Source organism: Rana temporaria, chromosome 11, assembly GCF_905171775.1.
Source record: "Rana temporaria chromosome 11, aRanTem1.1, whole genome shotgun sequence".
Classification (NCBI taxonomy): domain Eukaryota; kingdom Metazoa; phylum Chordata; class Amphibia; order Anura; family Ranidae; genus Rana; species Rana temporaria.
This window is the reverse complement of record NC_053499.1, coordinates 44,161,408-44,178,042: the sequence shown is the minus strand read 5'-3', so window position 1 is coordinate 44,178,042 and position 16,635 is coordinate 44,161,408. Positions and strand designations below refer to the sequence as shown.

The 16,635-nt window shown below is 42.4% G+C and overlaps 1 protein-coding gene across 2 annotated transcripts in view; it reads right to left on the bottom strand.

Annotated features, from left to right (window-relative positions):
- The window catches only part of IGF2 (insulin like growth factor 2), a 54,201-nt gene that overhangs the window by 36,945 nt on the left and 621 nt on the right, over positions 1–16,635 (bottom strand). The gene's annotated exons all lie outside the window — the stretch shown is intronic.

Here is a 16,635-nt window from a genome sequence, read left to right as displayed (position 1 = left end):
CTGGCCAGGTGCCACCACTTAGCTCTCTATTCTGGCTGCTTTCACTTGTTTTGCCTCAATATTCTGTCCATAGGGACACTAATATGATGAAGGGGTGTTTTGTTTCCAAACGTGCATTTACGGTCTGCCTCCCCTTTCATTCTCCACTAACGTGCTTGATGTTTCTCTGTCCGTTCCCCCCAAAAGCAAAAGGACGCACTGTACCTTCCCAAGTAACACACAAGTAAAACCAATCTGGAATTATTCATTTAAGAATTGCTCGCTAAATATTAACCCACTCGGTTATCAAAGAGGACAACTCTAAATTGCAACTTACAAGGGTAATGTTTTACTCTGTTTTAGAGTCGGGCAGCCCCTGGATGTCGGGGTGGCTGGATCAGTGATGGCCAACTTTCTAGATATAGGCAGACTTAAGTGCAGCCCCCCCAAAGAGTCGCACATAATATTTGGAGTATGTAATGCTACAACAGACTGTCAAGTGGAAAACGTATTACACAAAATAGTCAAAGTCTGCTCACATGAAACAGGAAATGGTCAGAGACTGCAGATGTGATTCAAGTGTGGCTGGAGACTAGGAACATGCTACAAGAGATGGACAGAACCTAAGAACATGTTACATGCGGCTACTAATGATGACTTCTATTAAAAACCCTTATGCCCCGTACACACTATCGGGCTTTTGCCCGGCCAAACTCACATCGGAATTACATCGGAGTAAAAGAGAACATGTTCTTTATCTAAACCCCAATAGAATTCCTTGGAATATCTGATGGAAAAACTCCGATAGGGCAGACACACGATCGGGATTTCCGATGGAAAAAGTCCGTCTGACTTTTTCCATCGGAAATCCCGATCGTGTGTACTGGGCTTAACAAGTCAATGCTGCCATGTTTGTATCCCCTACATAAACTTTTAAAATCCCTGTCACCACATTTGATATTTCCATCATCAGAATCCATTATAAAAGCTCAAACAACAAAAACAAGAATAAGAAGAAAACAAATGAATAGCACATACTTATCAGGTCTGAGGAAACACCTGGGCAGGTTGCTAAGGTCTGGAGGCTGCACAATAAGCTCCAAAAGGATGCATGTGACTAATGGGCCATAGGTTGGGCACCAAGGAACCAGACGGCCATATATAGCTAGATTCAGAGACAGTTACGGCAGCGTATCAGTAGATACGCCGTCGTAATTCTGAATCTACGCCGGTGTAAATTTAAGCGTATTCTGGAAACCAGATACGCTTAAATTAGGCTAAGATACGAGCGGCGTAAGTCTCCTACGCCGTCGTATCTTAGGGTGCATATTTACGCTGGCCGCTAGGTGGCGCTTCCGTTGTTTTCTGCGTCGAATATGCAAATGAGCAAGATACGCCGATTCACGAACGTATGTGCGCCCGTCGCAATTAGTTACGCCGTTTACGTAAGAGATACGCCGGCGTAAAGATAAAGCTGCTCCCTAGGTATGGACGTCGGAACAAGCCTATCTTTTTACGTCGTTTGCGTAAGTCGTACGCGAATAGGGCTGTGCGTAAGTTACATTCACGTCGTAGGCAGTGTTCGACGTATCTTAGGCATTCTATCCGACGCATGCGCACTGGGATACGTCCACGGACGGCGCATGCGCCGTTGGTTTATAACGTCATTCACGTGGGGTCATGCTTAATTTCCCTAAAACACGCCCACCTCTTCCTCATTTGAATTAGGTGCGCTTACGCCGGCACATTTACACTATGCCGCCGTAACCTAGGACGCAAGTGCTTTGTGAATACAGCACTTGCCTCTCTAACTTGCGGCGGCGTAGCGTAAATACCATACGCTACGCCCGCACAAAGTTACGCTGCCCTACCTGAATCTGGCCAATTATCTATCTTCTTACGTCAATGTATTCTCATAAGGAATAATAGTAGGCAGCTTGACTGGAGAATGACAGCTTTGCTGAATACAAATGGTACACCAGACAGCACAAGCAGTAATAGAGTCAGAACAATAATGTGCTTTTTACGTCTTTACTGGAATGTAAATGGCTATGTGCTATCTCTGATATGTTGTGTGCCTAATGTGTTACTAGGCTAATCCCTCTGAGGTTCTCCTGCCGGAACAGAACAGGCTAGCCAACACCATTAAAAAGGTGGTATGTGCTGTTCTAGAAGACACAGAACTGCCTGTAATTACTCAATGAATTTCACCTTCTGTGACATATATCGATTATAGCTCTCTGTGGATATCTACACAAACAAAGGGATATCCTGACCAAGTTTTGAAGCTTGTAACATGTTCTGCTTGCCAGCTGTAGACCCAGCCCCTGACATACAGCAGTCTGCAATATGAACCCAGAAAAGCAGGACATTCTGCCCAAGTATAGTTACCTCAGACCCAGGATGTGATTTACTACAGTAAGTTAAGTTTACAACATGCCAGAGAACCCGTGTTCACTTTAAACTACACTAGGGTGGACTCCCAGGTCCTCTAAGATGGATGCTGGAAAAAAGCTTAGACTAATGACACGTATACACGATCAGGCTTTTGCCCGGCCAAATCACATCGGAATTCCATCAGAGAAAAATAGAACATGTTCTATATCTAAACTCCAATGTAATTCATCGGAATTTCCGATGAAAAAACTCAGATGGGGCTACAAACGATCGGAATATCCGATGGAAAAAGTCTGTCTGACTTTTTCCATCGGAAATTCCGATTGTGTGTATGCGGCATAAGAAAGTAGAGAGAGAACTAAGGCTTCGTACACACGACCGAGTTTCTCGGCAAAAACCAGCAAGAAACTTGCTGGGAGATATTTTTTGCTGAGGAAACCGGTCGTGCGTACATTTTCGTCGAGAAAACTGTCGAGAAACTCGACGAGCCAAAAAGAGAGCATGTTCTCTATTTCCTTGATGGGAATGGGGAAAATTGGCTTGTCGAGTTCCTCGACAGCCTGACAAGGAACTCGACGAGGAAAACGATGTGTTTCGCCCGTCAAGTTCCTCGGTCATGTGTACGAGGCTTAATGCTGTATCAATCAACTGCCTCCTGATCAATTACTATATATCTTTGTATTTGTGGGGTATTTTGCTGTTAGATCTGATGTACTCATTTACTCCAACAAAAATTGTATCAACAAAAAAATACTGAATGGTATAGCTCTGGCCATATAGTGTCCAGGCTTTGTTCTAACGTATTGCTGGCACTGTTTTGCAGTGTGTTATTTAAACTGTAAGTTGAGGTGAGTGTTATCCAAATACACTTCCACTGCCGGATCTCATTAAACATATGATGTAATAATTTAATATCCCTGTGAGGTCTCTAGAAAGCCAGGGGTGCAAAACAATAAAAGTCCTTGACAAGCCTGATTTAGAGTTATAAAATCACCAAGTGTATATATTATGGGGATGATTTACTAACAGTGTAACCTTTACTCCAAGAAGAGTATTCAAAACCAATAAAGGGAGAAGAATTTTTTTTGTTGGCCTATAATCCATCAGGAAACATAGACCTGCTCAACTCCTATAATATGTGCTTTGTATTATATGCAAAAGTAGACGCCAATTCAACTGCAAAACCATATCTCTCTCATTTTGAAGAATCGGGGTGTTTGGTTCGAATCCCAAACAGTGTACCACCTGCATGGAGTTTGCATTCTCTCCCTTTGCTTGTGTGGGTTTCCTCTGTGTACTTTGGTTTCCTACCACTCTCCAAAGGTATAGTGTAAGCATGCATGTGAGATAGGGACCTTAACTTGTAAGCCCTTTGATACTGATCTGAATCAAAATATGTAAATCACTGCTTAAAATGTTGGCAGAAATTCCTGTAGTGAATAAATACATACATTTTGCCAGCCAAAACAGCCGTATCATATGTCAAACAGACACTGTAGCTTGTGCATGTTGATGCAATGACATTATAGGACTGTCTTTATTTGACTATAAAACAAGTGAAATTTGTTGGTGGGCAAACTGTTCTGAGCTTAAAGCAGAGCTCCGATTGTCTGCCTCCTCTTCCCCTCCGTTGCTACATTTGGCACCTTTTGTGTGGGAGCAGGTACCTGGTTTTGAGAATTTGTAGCTGTTCACTTCTATTTTTTTTTAACTCCTCTTTAAAATTGTATTCAAGCCAAATTAATTATTTTTTATAGAGTGGGCTAAAGTTAGACCCTTAGCAAGAGGTACAGGCAAAGCTTCTGGGGACAACTGTCTGAGATGGGAATTCCACTCACAGAGATTTATTCTAACTTCCTGTTCCTGAGGCAGGAAGTGAAGGGAAATTTCCCCAGTGGTACAGACAGCAGAAAAAAAATCCTTCCTTAGTCTATCCAAAACGAAAAAAAAGTTTTAGCTATAAATATATATACACTTAAAAGAGTTGTACAGGCAGAAGGTTTTATTTATCTTAATGCATTCTATGCATTAAGATAAAAAACCTTCAGTGTGTAGCAGCCTCCCCAGCACCCCCTAATTACTTACCTGAGCCCCATCTCTCTCCAGCGATGTCCATGAGTCTCATAGCTGTCTGAGACTCTCCTTCTGATTGGCTGAGACAAAACAGCAGGGCCATTGGCTCCCACAGCTATCAATCAAAGTAAGTTAGCCAATCAGAAGAGAGAGGGGTGGGGCCGGGTCAGGGCTCCATGTCTGAATGGACACAGGTAGCTGTGACTCGGCTCAGGTGCCCCCATAACAAGCTGCTTGCTGAGGGGGGCACTCAATGGGAGGGAGGGGACAGGAGCACAGAAAAGCGACCCGAGAAGAGAAGGATCAGAGCTGCTCTGTGCAAAACCAACTGCACAGAGCAGGTAAGTATAACATGCTTGTTATTTAAAATAAAAACAAAAAAAACAGACTTTACAATCACTTTAAGGGTTGTAGTATAAAGGTCTGCAGTTCCCAATTACAGTGTTGGTTGAAAAGATTTTTCAGCACACGTTCACAATTCATACAGTACACTAAAGGCAAATTTGCCAAAAGTCAGTTATGGCAGATAGTGGTGCACAATTTCAGCAGAGATTACTCATGTTATTACAACTCTTGGGTTATATTTTTATATATGTCAGCCCAAAAAAAAGTCTCTTTTGAGCCATCAAAGGGGATATAAGGTGAGAACCTATCCCACCTAGACAGCCAACAAGCTTCAACAGATCCATACATTGTAACCCATAACTTTACCAAAGGCCACAAATAAAATACCCAAAAAACACTATGACCTTTATATTAGTGACTGGTACATTTTTAGAGCTTGTTTCTCTATGATCCGCATTTAGATCATTCTTCAGAGAGTATTTAACAAGCGATGAGGAGGCATTGTATTGCCACCTCACTACCTGCTTTAGCCTCTTAATCCCCATACTAATATGCTGCAACCAAGTGCATTGCATGTGGTTGTGAGGCGCTTGCAGAGCAGCCCCATTCACTTAAATAGGTTGCGTTCACAGGGTGCATTGCCTTTCCCGAAAGCAACATGGGTATAATTCCTGCCAGGGCCGTGAATCAAATAATTGTGTTCGTGGCATGTATACCTACCTTGCCACTGCCTCTGCAGCTAAAGAGGGTAAAGCACTGCTCAACGGTTGTGTTTTAGCCTCAACAGAGTGTCATCAGATCATAAGAATGCTAGCCCATATCATACGTTCTGCTAGTGGATCATAAATTGAATGAAGAAGAGTGGACCATAGCGTGATAACGTTTTAAATGGGGTTTTATAAAAAATAAGAATCTTACTTACAAACATCCAAAAATTCGAGCATATAAAAACAGATGCCGGCCGGCACTATAGGAGCCCTTCCTCCTTGTGTTGAACGTGGTGACGTCACTGTACGCCGTCCCAGACGCGTTTCGTCATAGATTGCTAGGTGCACTTGGGTGTTGTTCGTCTTGATTTCGGTTATCAAGGAATTTATTCAGCACTAGTTCTGGACATAATTTTTTTTATTTTTTCCTTTTAAATACATTTTTATATATTTATTTATATGGTTGCATTTCACTTTTGTGACCTGTAATTTGTATTTTTACACTGTTATATTTATCTTAGCCTTGCTTGCTAAGCATACATTTTTGATTGGCGCAGTTTTTCCTCCTATTTATATTATCTGTGTTTATATCACTTAATTGCAGCCTTCTGGTATATAATTTCCTATTATATTTTTTATTGGGTTAGCGCAGTTTTTTTTCGCACTATTCTATTTTAAGTAGCCAAGAGCATAGCAATACTCTGCAGAAGTCTTATGTGGTTAAAGAAAGGGTGCCTTCATCCAGATTCTGTAGATATTCTAGATACACGTTAATTCGTAGCTAAAGACTATCATCAAACCCTCTTAAAGTTTACTCATCTTTAGGACTATGCCCTATGCCACTGCAATGGCAGTGCTTTCAAATGTACAATGCTTCAATAAGCAAAAAATTTGCACCGCTACAACAGGTCGGATCAACAACTGGCTGGGTTTAAGCAGACAGGACTGTTATTCTGTCTTGGGGACGTTTGTGAAACTACATTCCTACACATTCCATTGGATACACAGCGCTGGAGGTGGTAAAGTGAACATAACTGTCCCTGAGTATTATATTTCAGCCTAGAAGTATGTGTAAGCTAGTAACTATGCATACACTATACATAACATTACAACGCAGATGCCAAGATAATAACCCAGGAAAGTTAAATTACTTTGCTTGCGGTGTTCTGCAAACACATCCAAATGCATGTTGTAAATTCTAATCTGAACTAGGGGAACTGTGTGTTATTTTGAGCCCAGTGCTAAGCAGAAGCTTACAGAGCAATGTATCAAGTACTCTCAGAACCGTGGTGGAATATAGGTACTGGAGTCACTCCAGACTTGCTTGACTGGCACAGACTTTAAGAAAGCTATCCTGTGTCATTGAACCTTTAAGGACAGAAGGGAGAAGCACATAATGGTACTATAAAAGGCTAAGCTAAATAATGTACATGTGTGTTTAATGTTTAAATGTTCAACGTGTAAATCTTGGTGCATCTTTTCCCGTGTTTTACAATGCATTGAAGCTAATGAGGACAGCATCACCAACATGACTTACAATGTTTATAAACCCTATAAATGAATTTTGGGGACTGAAAATCACCTCTAACCTATGAGACGGGAGGTGCTCTGTAGTACTGTTTTAACGTGACAACACTGCACCTATATAGACACCATGTAGCAGGCAAGAGTTGTCACTCTAGAACAGCAGGTTAAAATAACAAAAGCCAGAAAAAAAAACGAATGCAACTACCTTAAAAACTGATAAGCTGCATAGTGTTACATTAGTGTTGTAGGGCTTAAATATATTTTAAGACCACAGTGTTTGTTTTAGCATAGCTCGGATGTACACTTCACTGAGCCTCCATCTGTACTGAGCACAAGGAAGAAGCCAATAGGTACACAACCTTTGGAGCCAAAATGAGTCTCCACTTTCTAGGGCCACCTCTTTTGCACAGAGCATTTTCTCGTGTTATTGGTCCTTACCCAGTTTAGAGTATTGTGACTGGACAAATAAACTTTAATAGATGACAGTGTTTTTAATGATGTTGGGGAAAAAATGTGTGTCTCAAAACCCTAAGGATTAATGGAATAAAGCCTCCTCTTTGCCTCTGCTCCTTACTGTGCCTAATATTAAATCTAGCCCTGACTGAGCATCTAGGTTTAAAACCCAAATGAGGCTTAAAACACAAAAATCCATCAAAACAAAATTTATGCAAAGGTCTCACAGTTCATTTTCTTTAGAAAACAGCCACAACCTTGGTGAAAAAGCCTGTCACCTGCCAGTATGACTTGAGCACTCTCAGATCCACTGCTGCAACCAAAAAGAAACACAGAGGTTTTTTTGTTCTCGGTTAAAAAATCTAACCACCAGCAGATTGAGAATGATTGTCAACTGAGTCAGGTTAACAGAGCGGTTAACCCTTTAAACACACAAACTAGCTGCCACCACAAGTTACACTTCTATACTTTAAGAAATGTATGTTACATTCACTGCCACGCTAATACAGGAATGTAACAGAGTTTTAAACTACAGTAGCCTTTACTGAGGCCAACATCTTTAATTTCTAATTAGAGCATTTAGAGATTTAGCTTAATCATTTTTAAATATTATTTTATTGAAAAGATGGTGCAAGGAAATATATACAAAGAAGATTTTACTGAGTCAACAAGGACGACTGTAAAAAAAAGGGGATTAAACATGAAAAATATGCAAAGTTTGCCTGGTGTATGGTTCTGTGCAGAGTTCAGTTCGCTTACAGAGTAAGTCCAATCCAATATACTGTATTAGGCCTCGTACACATTGTTTTCCTCGACGAGTTCCTTGTTAGGCTTGTCGAGGAACTCGACAAGCTTGCTTTGCGTACACACGGTCAAGACAAAATCTCCTCATTCTCAAACGCGGTGACGTACAACACATACAATGGCAGGGGAAGTTTGATTCCACTGGCACAACCCTTGGGGCTAAGCTCATGTTACTGCTTCTCGTCGAAAACCAGCCCGACGAGGAACACGACGAGGAAATTGAGACTCCCGTCGAGGAAAAAGAGAACTTGTTCTCTTTTTTCCTCGTCGAGTTTCTCGACAGTTTCCTCAATGAAAAACTTACACACGACCATTTTCCTCTGCAAAAAAGCTCTCCCACCAAGTTTCTTGATGGATTCTATCGAGGAAAACGGTTGTGTGTACGAGGCCTCAGAGTCTGGATGACTCTCTCAGCATCCTTGGTAGTTCTGATGTCAAAATAGAGCTCAAGCTGCCAGTTGAAGCATCTTTTTATTGACCCTCAGAAGGCATGGCAGAATTAACTCTACCCAATCAAAGGGTCTGAGAGGTGTGTTACAGAATGCTTAGGCTCATCAGATACACAATTACTGCCAACTATTCTAAATGCAGCTTTACAATCCCAAAAACAGCCTACTATTTACGGTGAAATTAAAATTATTTAGAGACCAAATATGACATAGATATTATGTACATCTCGCTTAGGAGGTCTTTTGGACCCTGTAATATAGGGGGGTTTGGTGTCTAACTGATTGGCATATTTCTATACTATATTGTGACCACTTTTTGCGAAGGTAACTCTATCACAGCAGGAATTATGGATTATGGTTTAAGTATGATTCTGGTAGTTAAGAAAAAAAAATTGACTCAGGAAATATTTTCTACATTGTTTATGACAAGCCATTTAACAACAAGGCCTAATTAGAAGTCTTTTGCAGAATCTGCTAGTGAAGGTTTTATGATGCCTCTACATTCCATATAATTTTCTCTGCATTACTAGCTAGCTAGATTAGACTGTTTTCTGTCTTCGGTCAATGATTTCATGTTAGCAGGCTACCCACAGCACCGTGGGGCAAAGAGTATTAGGAGAGGGATAGGGATTGGACAAGTTAGAAAAACATATCCAGACCTGAAAATTATTTTTGGGGTTCTTCTGGGGTAACATTTTTGAGAAAGGCTGCTCTAAATTGCATTTGTTATTTTGGACAGCTAGTATGAAGGAAAATCAGCACTAGTGGCTTAAATCATTCACATTTTGTGCAATCTTTGTGTCCCACGTAGCTGGGGGCATGGCAGGGGTGCATCCTTTGCCTATGTAGTCTGTGCAAAGAGCTGTCCCTTCTACTCATCTCAGAAAAGTTGAGAGGTATGAAAAAGTCATACTACTTGGAGCTTGTTAAGTACCTCTTCTTTCAGGTTCTTTCCCTGGTTTTTGTATACAGTTTATCTTGGTACTTGATCCACACTGCAATTCAGTGAGCTAGTAAACTATACTTATTGCCCCACACGGTTGCTGCGTATATTAGCAATATTGTGCTAGACTAATGCATAGACTAATAATGAATGGTCCCTGGCCGCAACCGTTTGTCTATAGGAATGCTTTCCTGCCACATTCAATCACCCTCTAGTGTCTCTGGCCAACATGAAGGTAAAAAAAAACTTCTGTGTGCAGCATCCCCCCCCAGCCCCCCTTATACTTATCTGAGCTCCCTCTCGATCCAGTGATGTGCACGAGAGTGTCGGCTCTCTAGGGACTCTGTCCTTATTAGCTCCCGCTGCTCCCAATCACAGCCAGACAGCCAATGAGGAGAGAGAGGGACGGGGCAAAGTCGTGGCTCAGGAGCACACGTGGGTACCCCCATTGCAAGCTGCTTGCTCTGGGGGCTCTCGACAGTAGGGAGGGGCCAGGAGTGCCAGCGGGAAACATGAGAAAAGGAGGATCAGGCTGCTCTGTGCAAAACCACAGCACAGATCAGGCAAGTATAACATATTTGTTATTTAAAGCGGAGTTCCGCCGCCCCCCCCCCCCCCCAGCAAAAATAATTAAGTCAGCAGCAACACCACACTGTAGCTGCTGACATTTAATATTAGGACATTTACCTGTCCTGGGATTCAGCAATGTCAGCACCCCAGCCGATGTTTTCTTTGGCTCTCAGGTGCTGCTGCCACCATTCGTGGTAAGCGAAACTGTCAGTGAAGCCCTTTGGCTTCAAAGCCGGTTCCCTACTGCGCATGTGCGAAGTGCGCTGCGCCTTCTGAATGGCCTGGCAGCGGAGGAAGGAGGAGGGGGCTGAATTTCTGAGTGATCTCACCGCGGCAAGATCTCTCGGAAGTGGGGACGGGGATCTGTCAAGAACAGGTACCCCCCTGAAAGATGCCAAATGTGGCACCAAAGTGGGGGGGCATGCATTGTAAGCTTTAAGGAGCAGGGCCCTCTGATTCCTCCTGTATTAAAGTGTATTGTATTTATACTGTCTACCATCAAGTTGTAAAGCGATGTGTAAAGTGTTGGCGCTATATAAATCCTGTATAATAATAATAATAATAAATGCATGCCCGTATGGTTATGGTGGTAAGACATCACATGCATTATGTGGCCTAGTTAGAATAGACTGTATAGTCCAGCATGCTCATCCCATAGGTGCGTGGATGTCTATCCCGCACTTAAGAAAAAAACAAACTAGCCCCACATTTAGATTGCATACACACATCTGACCTCCACCTCGCTCCTTTCTCACCTTCTATAAATCAACCTCCAAATGTCATTATTCTTCCCCTAGTCAAACTGTACGCACAGCCCCTCAAAGACCACCTACAAGCTGAAACAAAACAGAAAATGATAGGTTGAAAAAAAAAAAGACCTCTCTGGATTGATTTCCCAAACATTTCCCAGAAAGCTCAGACAGAAAAAAAAAAATGATGTTGTACATTTACACTTGCTGCTAGAAAGCGTCCGGCAGGCCGGGGGTTAATCGGCTGCAGGGAATAACCGTAGACAGATCTGTGCCATGTGTTTGGTGTCTGTGTGGGAAGAGCTCCCTACTAGGAATCTTGAGTCAGCAGTTAGCAGAATCTGCGTGCATGTTTTATCTGTGACACTCACAGTGTAACAAGCATGCTCTGTGCAGACACGTCACAAGGGCTCACAATCCTTATACAAAGCAGCACTTCAAAGGGCAGAGAAAACAAGCGTTTTCCTAGAAATGAATTAGCCAAGGGGCCCTCAATCCACTCTCTCTCTCTCACACAGGCTCTCAGATCAGCTGCAGTTCACGGTACACACAGCCTCAGGGAGGCAGGCGGAGAGCGCGGCAGGTTCATTTACAGGGGAAGAGGTGGGGTGCCACCAATTTCCTACCTGCCCCATGAAAAATACTGCCTTACAATGCGTGTGTCACTTATGCTCCCATTGCAAATTAGTTGTTTAAAGTAGTAGTTTATTTTAAAATGATATGAAACCCAAACTTTTTATTTTAGTTTTGGATAGCGTAGGTAGGATAAGGCGCTCGCCATTTATTTATTTTTTGCTGGTAGGATAAGGCGCCCGGCAATTTTTTTATTTACTGTCAATTGCAGGGGTAGGCAACCCGGTGCCCTCCAGCTATTGCAGAACTACAAGTCCCCTCATGCCTCTGGGAGTGACTGCCAGCCTTGCAATGCCTCCTGGGAAATGTAGTTCCACAACAGCTGGAGGCCCACAGGTTGCCTACCCGTGTGTGGTCTATTGTATATACCAGGGGTCTCCGAACTTTTCACACAAAGGGCCAGTCTACTGTGCTTCAGACTTTGGGAGGGCCGGATTGTGGCCAGCAGGGGTAGAAAATGTCCCGAGCCCAACATCAGTGAGAATAAATATGGCCTCAGGGTTGGTGGTCAGTAGGAGGAGTAGTGCCCCATTATTGGTATTAGTAGGAGGAATAGTATGCCATCATTGGTAATAGTAGGAGGAATAGTATCCCATCATTGGTATCAGTGGAAAACATAGTGCCCCATTGCTGGTGTCAGTGGGAGGAATAGTGCCCCAAAGGCCATATAAAGGCTAGCAAAGGGCCACATCTGGCCATCGGGCCGCAGTCTGGAGACCCCTGGTATATACGATTGGGAGAATGTTCCTTCACTACCATTCCCAAAGACATCCACTCTAATGCCATGTACACAAGATCAGATTTTCCATCGGAAAAACCTTGGATGGTTTTTCCGACAGAATTTTGCTCAAGCTTGGCTTGCATACACACGGTCACACAAAAGTTCTCTGAACTTTCGTCCATCAATAACGCGGTGACATACAAAACAACACGACAAGAGCCGAGAAAAAATTAAGTTCAATGCTTCCGAACATAGGTCGAATTGTTTCCGAGCATGCGTCGGAATTGCTACAGACAATCAGATTTTCCGAACCAGCTCTCAATCTTTTGTTGGCGGAAATTCCGACAGCAAAAGTCAGATAGAGCATACACATGGTGGGAATTACCGTTCAAAAGCTCACATCGGACTTTTGCTTTCGGAATTTCCGATCGTGTGTACGGGGTATAAGGCCCCATTAATACCTGCTCGTTCCGAGAAAGCATGCAGAAATGCATGAAAAATATGTGTCGCACTTATGGTGCCATTAATTCTTAATGGCACCCCAAAAGCAGTCAGAAAATGCACGTTTTGCCATGATACAAAATGCACAACAAACATGCCAAAATGTATGGTAAAAAAAAAAAAAAAACACACAAAGCTTTACGCCTGAAAAAAGGTTTGGGAGCTTCTTTGGGAGGATTGGGCTGCCCAGCCCTATACGTGATCTCTAATTGGGCAAATAAAAACACGCAATAATGTGTGAATGGCGTCTTAGTTGTCACCAGAAAAAACGCCAAAAGTGCCTGTTGGAAGCTTTCTTCTTTCCTTCTGTCCAGTGACAACTCAACAAATGTTGGATTTCCCATCACTTTCTGTCCTGGAGACAGTTGTCACCAGCATGAATACAGTGAATATATCCAGCGGGAGCAAAAATAACAATAAAAACCTAATAGGGACCAATTGAAATTATATATATACTTTCTTTAAAAAGCAGCTACAGCTGAGTTGAAAAACCTGTCCCCTGCCAGCAATCTGAGTGGGACCCTTGCATTCTGTTTTGAATTAGAGATCAAATACACAACCAGCTGACTCAAACAAAAGGTCTGAAATCAACAAATTGCATGCTTCTGGTTGGAGAACTCGGACTCAGCAGGGGCAAAGGTGTGCCAGAACTCTGCAGAGAGACTGCTGCTTTTATACTACAGAGAGCAAGGGTCCTTCTTTTAAGCATGCTGGCAGAGGACAGGCTTTTCTACTCAAGCTGTAGCTGCTTTTTAAAGTGAACACACTTTCACGCTGTCAGTCTGCAATGTTGACTGGGAAGACTACTCTGCAATGGATAAGAGTACCGCTCCAAGCCCTGTGACCTATGCTGTGCTCCCGCCCTGTAGTACTGACAGGTGCAGACTCTGCGCTGATCCGTGGAAAAAAAGAAATGTTCCTGGACTGCCGCACTCTGATAGGCGATTTATTGAAACAAAATAAACAAAGAATAAAAATCCAAAGATGTATAACATCCAAAAAATCATGCAACACTGCAATCAATGGTAGAAAGTGGACATAGGGGACAAAAAAGCTAACATGTTTCACATCATGGATAGATGCTTAGTCATAGCACTCTGCAGTGATCTGAAAGTGAGGTTTGAAGCGCTTGTGGAGCGCAAGCGTGGAAGGGATGACGTTGATGGCGGTGAAGAGGACGGTCTATGTGGACAGCTTTGACCCGGATGTCTGCATAATTAGATGTGCCTGTTTTAATCAACAATGTGGGTTGCTAAATGTTGTACCTTCATTTAATGTAACCATATTGCTACACTTAGAGGCGCCTCTCTTTTCTTTCATACTCAATTGTGACATGACACTACTTGTCTATCAAGACATCGCTTGTATATCAAGTCAAAATGTATTAAAAAAAAATTCTGCTTGTCTCGCAAAGCACTCTCAAACCAAGTTACTCTCAAACCAAGGTTTTACTGTACAACAATATAGATCAGACCAAGATGAGGAGGAAAGAGGGACTTTGTTCCAAATCAGGGACAGTTGGGAGCTATGCATTTCCACCAACTTCCTGTCCCAGGTGACACCAAGGGAAACAGAGAATTCTGACAGCAGTAAAAGCTGGCAGAGACCCTAACCCTCCACACACACAAAAAAAGAAATTCTCTCCACTTGTACTTTAAAGCGGGAGTTCACCCAAAAATCAACTTTCTGCAGTTAGATCCAGCATACTGCTGACATCTGCAGTATGCCGGTCTTTTTTATTTTATTTTGGTACTTATCGTTTTAGCAGTATTTCTTCTATGGCTCCGAGCGGGGATTACTTCCTGGTATAGGCGTTCCCGAAGACAAGCAAGTTGATTGACAGCCTTCGATAGCGTGTCACGGCTTCCGAAAATCCACACGAGTGACACTCGGCAATTTACGGCGCCTGCGCAGTCAGCTCTACACGGCAGGCGCCGTAAACAGCCAAGTGTCACCTCGGCTGTTTTCGGAAGCCGTGACGCGCTATCGAAGGCCGTCAATCAACTTACTTGCCTTCGGGAACGCCCATTCCCCGCAGGATTCCCCGCTCGGAGCCATAGAAGAAATACCGCTATAACGTTAAGTACCAAAATAAAATAAAAAAAGACCAGCATACTGCAGATGTCAGCAGTATGCTGGATCTAACTGCAGAAACTTAATTTTTGGGTGAACTCCCACTTTAAGTACCAGAAGCACATCGACACTCTGCAGAAGCCTTGTGTTATTTAGGCAATGGTGGCCTCATATTGATGGTATCCCTTTAAGAAAGTGATTTATGCAATGCAATCTTTTACTAACATTAATACAATGCAGAAAAAGGCTGTACAATTTTCGGTTTGGCAACAACATTCAACACACTCCTTAAATGCATCAATCACGGTGTCAATATTCAGAGTCAGAATCTGCTGAACACATTTGAACATTCATTACATTTACATTTTGTAAGTTTTGCTCCAGAGCAAAAAGTCAGATTTCGTTAAATGCCCGCGGCTCTGTCGCCCCCCAGTGGACAATGTGTAGAACGATGCTCGAGCCTAGGCACACTTTATTGCTGATCTGTCTTATTTTCTGCCCATTCCTAATTTCTTTCCTGATTCCCAGACTACAGAGAGCAACACCTGCGCTGCAAAGCATCGCTATTTAATGGCACCGCTAATTTACAATCAGTGCAATCACTACAACTCTCACTATTGCCTTTGCCTATGATCCAGCAATGATGTTACAGTCAGACAGGAGAGGGTTAAATCAAGGAAGGAAAACATAACACAGATGACTCTTCTAATTACAACATGACATCATCGGAATAGCTCTGTGATGCAAAATTCATTCTCTGAGCCGGCATCTGTATTTATGTATTGGAGAAACACTTGCCCGGAGTTCTGTGTATTTGAAACATTGTAATTACATAATAAAGTTACAGTGTTACATTGCATGGACAACAATAATATTTAAAAGCCCAGAGAAGAAAACACACGCAGATGAGTCTTCTAACTGGGACAAGTTGTAGCGATGACGTCACTGCAACTTCTATGTGATGCAAAGTTAATTATATAGACATGGATCTACATCACACATCAAAAACAGATCTGTGAGCGTTGCGATAAAAAAAATAATAATAATAATAATCATAAAAAAAAGTTAAAGTGTTCTAGTTAGTCTTTGGTCCTGATCAGCTAGGTGACACTAGTGTGACGCTGGCGGTGACGTCACAGCACCAATGCTTACAGATCTGTATATTTTGAAATTACCAACTACACAAAAAATAACAAAGTGCATGCACAGCTCTTTCTGTAATCCCTTCATCATTTATAATCACATGCCCTAGTCAGCCAGATGACGTCACTACTGTAAAGCAGTGGGTGACGTCACCAATGCTAACAGGTCTGTCCAATGCTAACAGGTCCTTTAATATACATATATATATTACACAAAATAAGGTTGTACACATCCATCTATTACCAGCTATGTGATCAGCATACAGCACGTTCATTCATTTATTATTTATAAGTACAGATCAGCCTATGTCATTAGAGGGAGACTGCCGGTGATGTCACGTCACCAATGCTAACAGGTCTATGCCCTTTAAAAACGTCAACTACTCAAGGAAAGTCTTGGATTGTGCATGCAAACTTCTATCAGTATACAGATTTGTTTTATTCTTAGGTCATATCTGAGCACAGATCCCCTGATGTCATGCTGACGTCACAGCAGCAATGTTAACCAGGGCTGTGCACTTTAAAAATATCAACTGCACAAAAAAAGTCTTGCATTGCATGAACGGTTC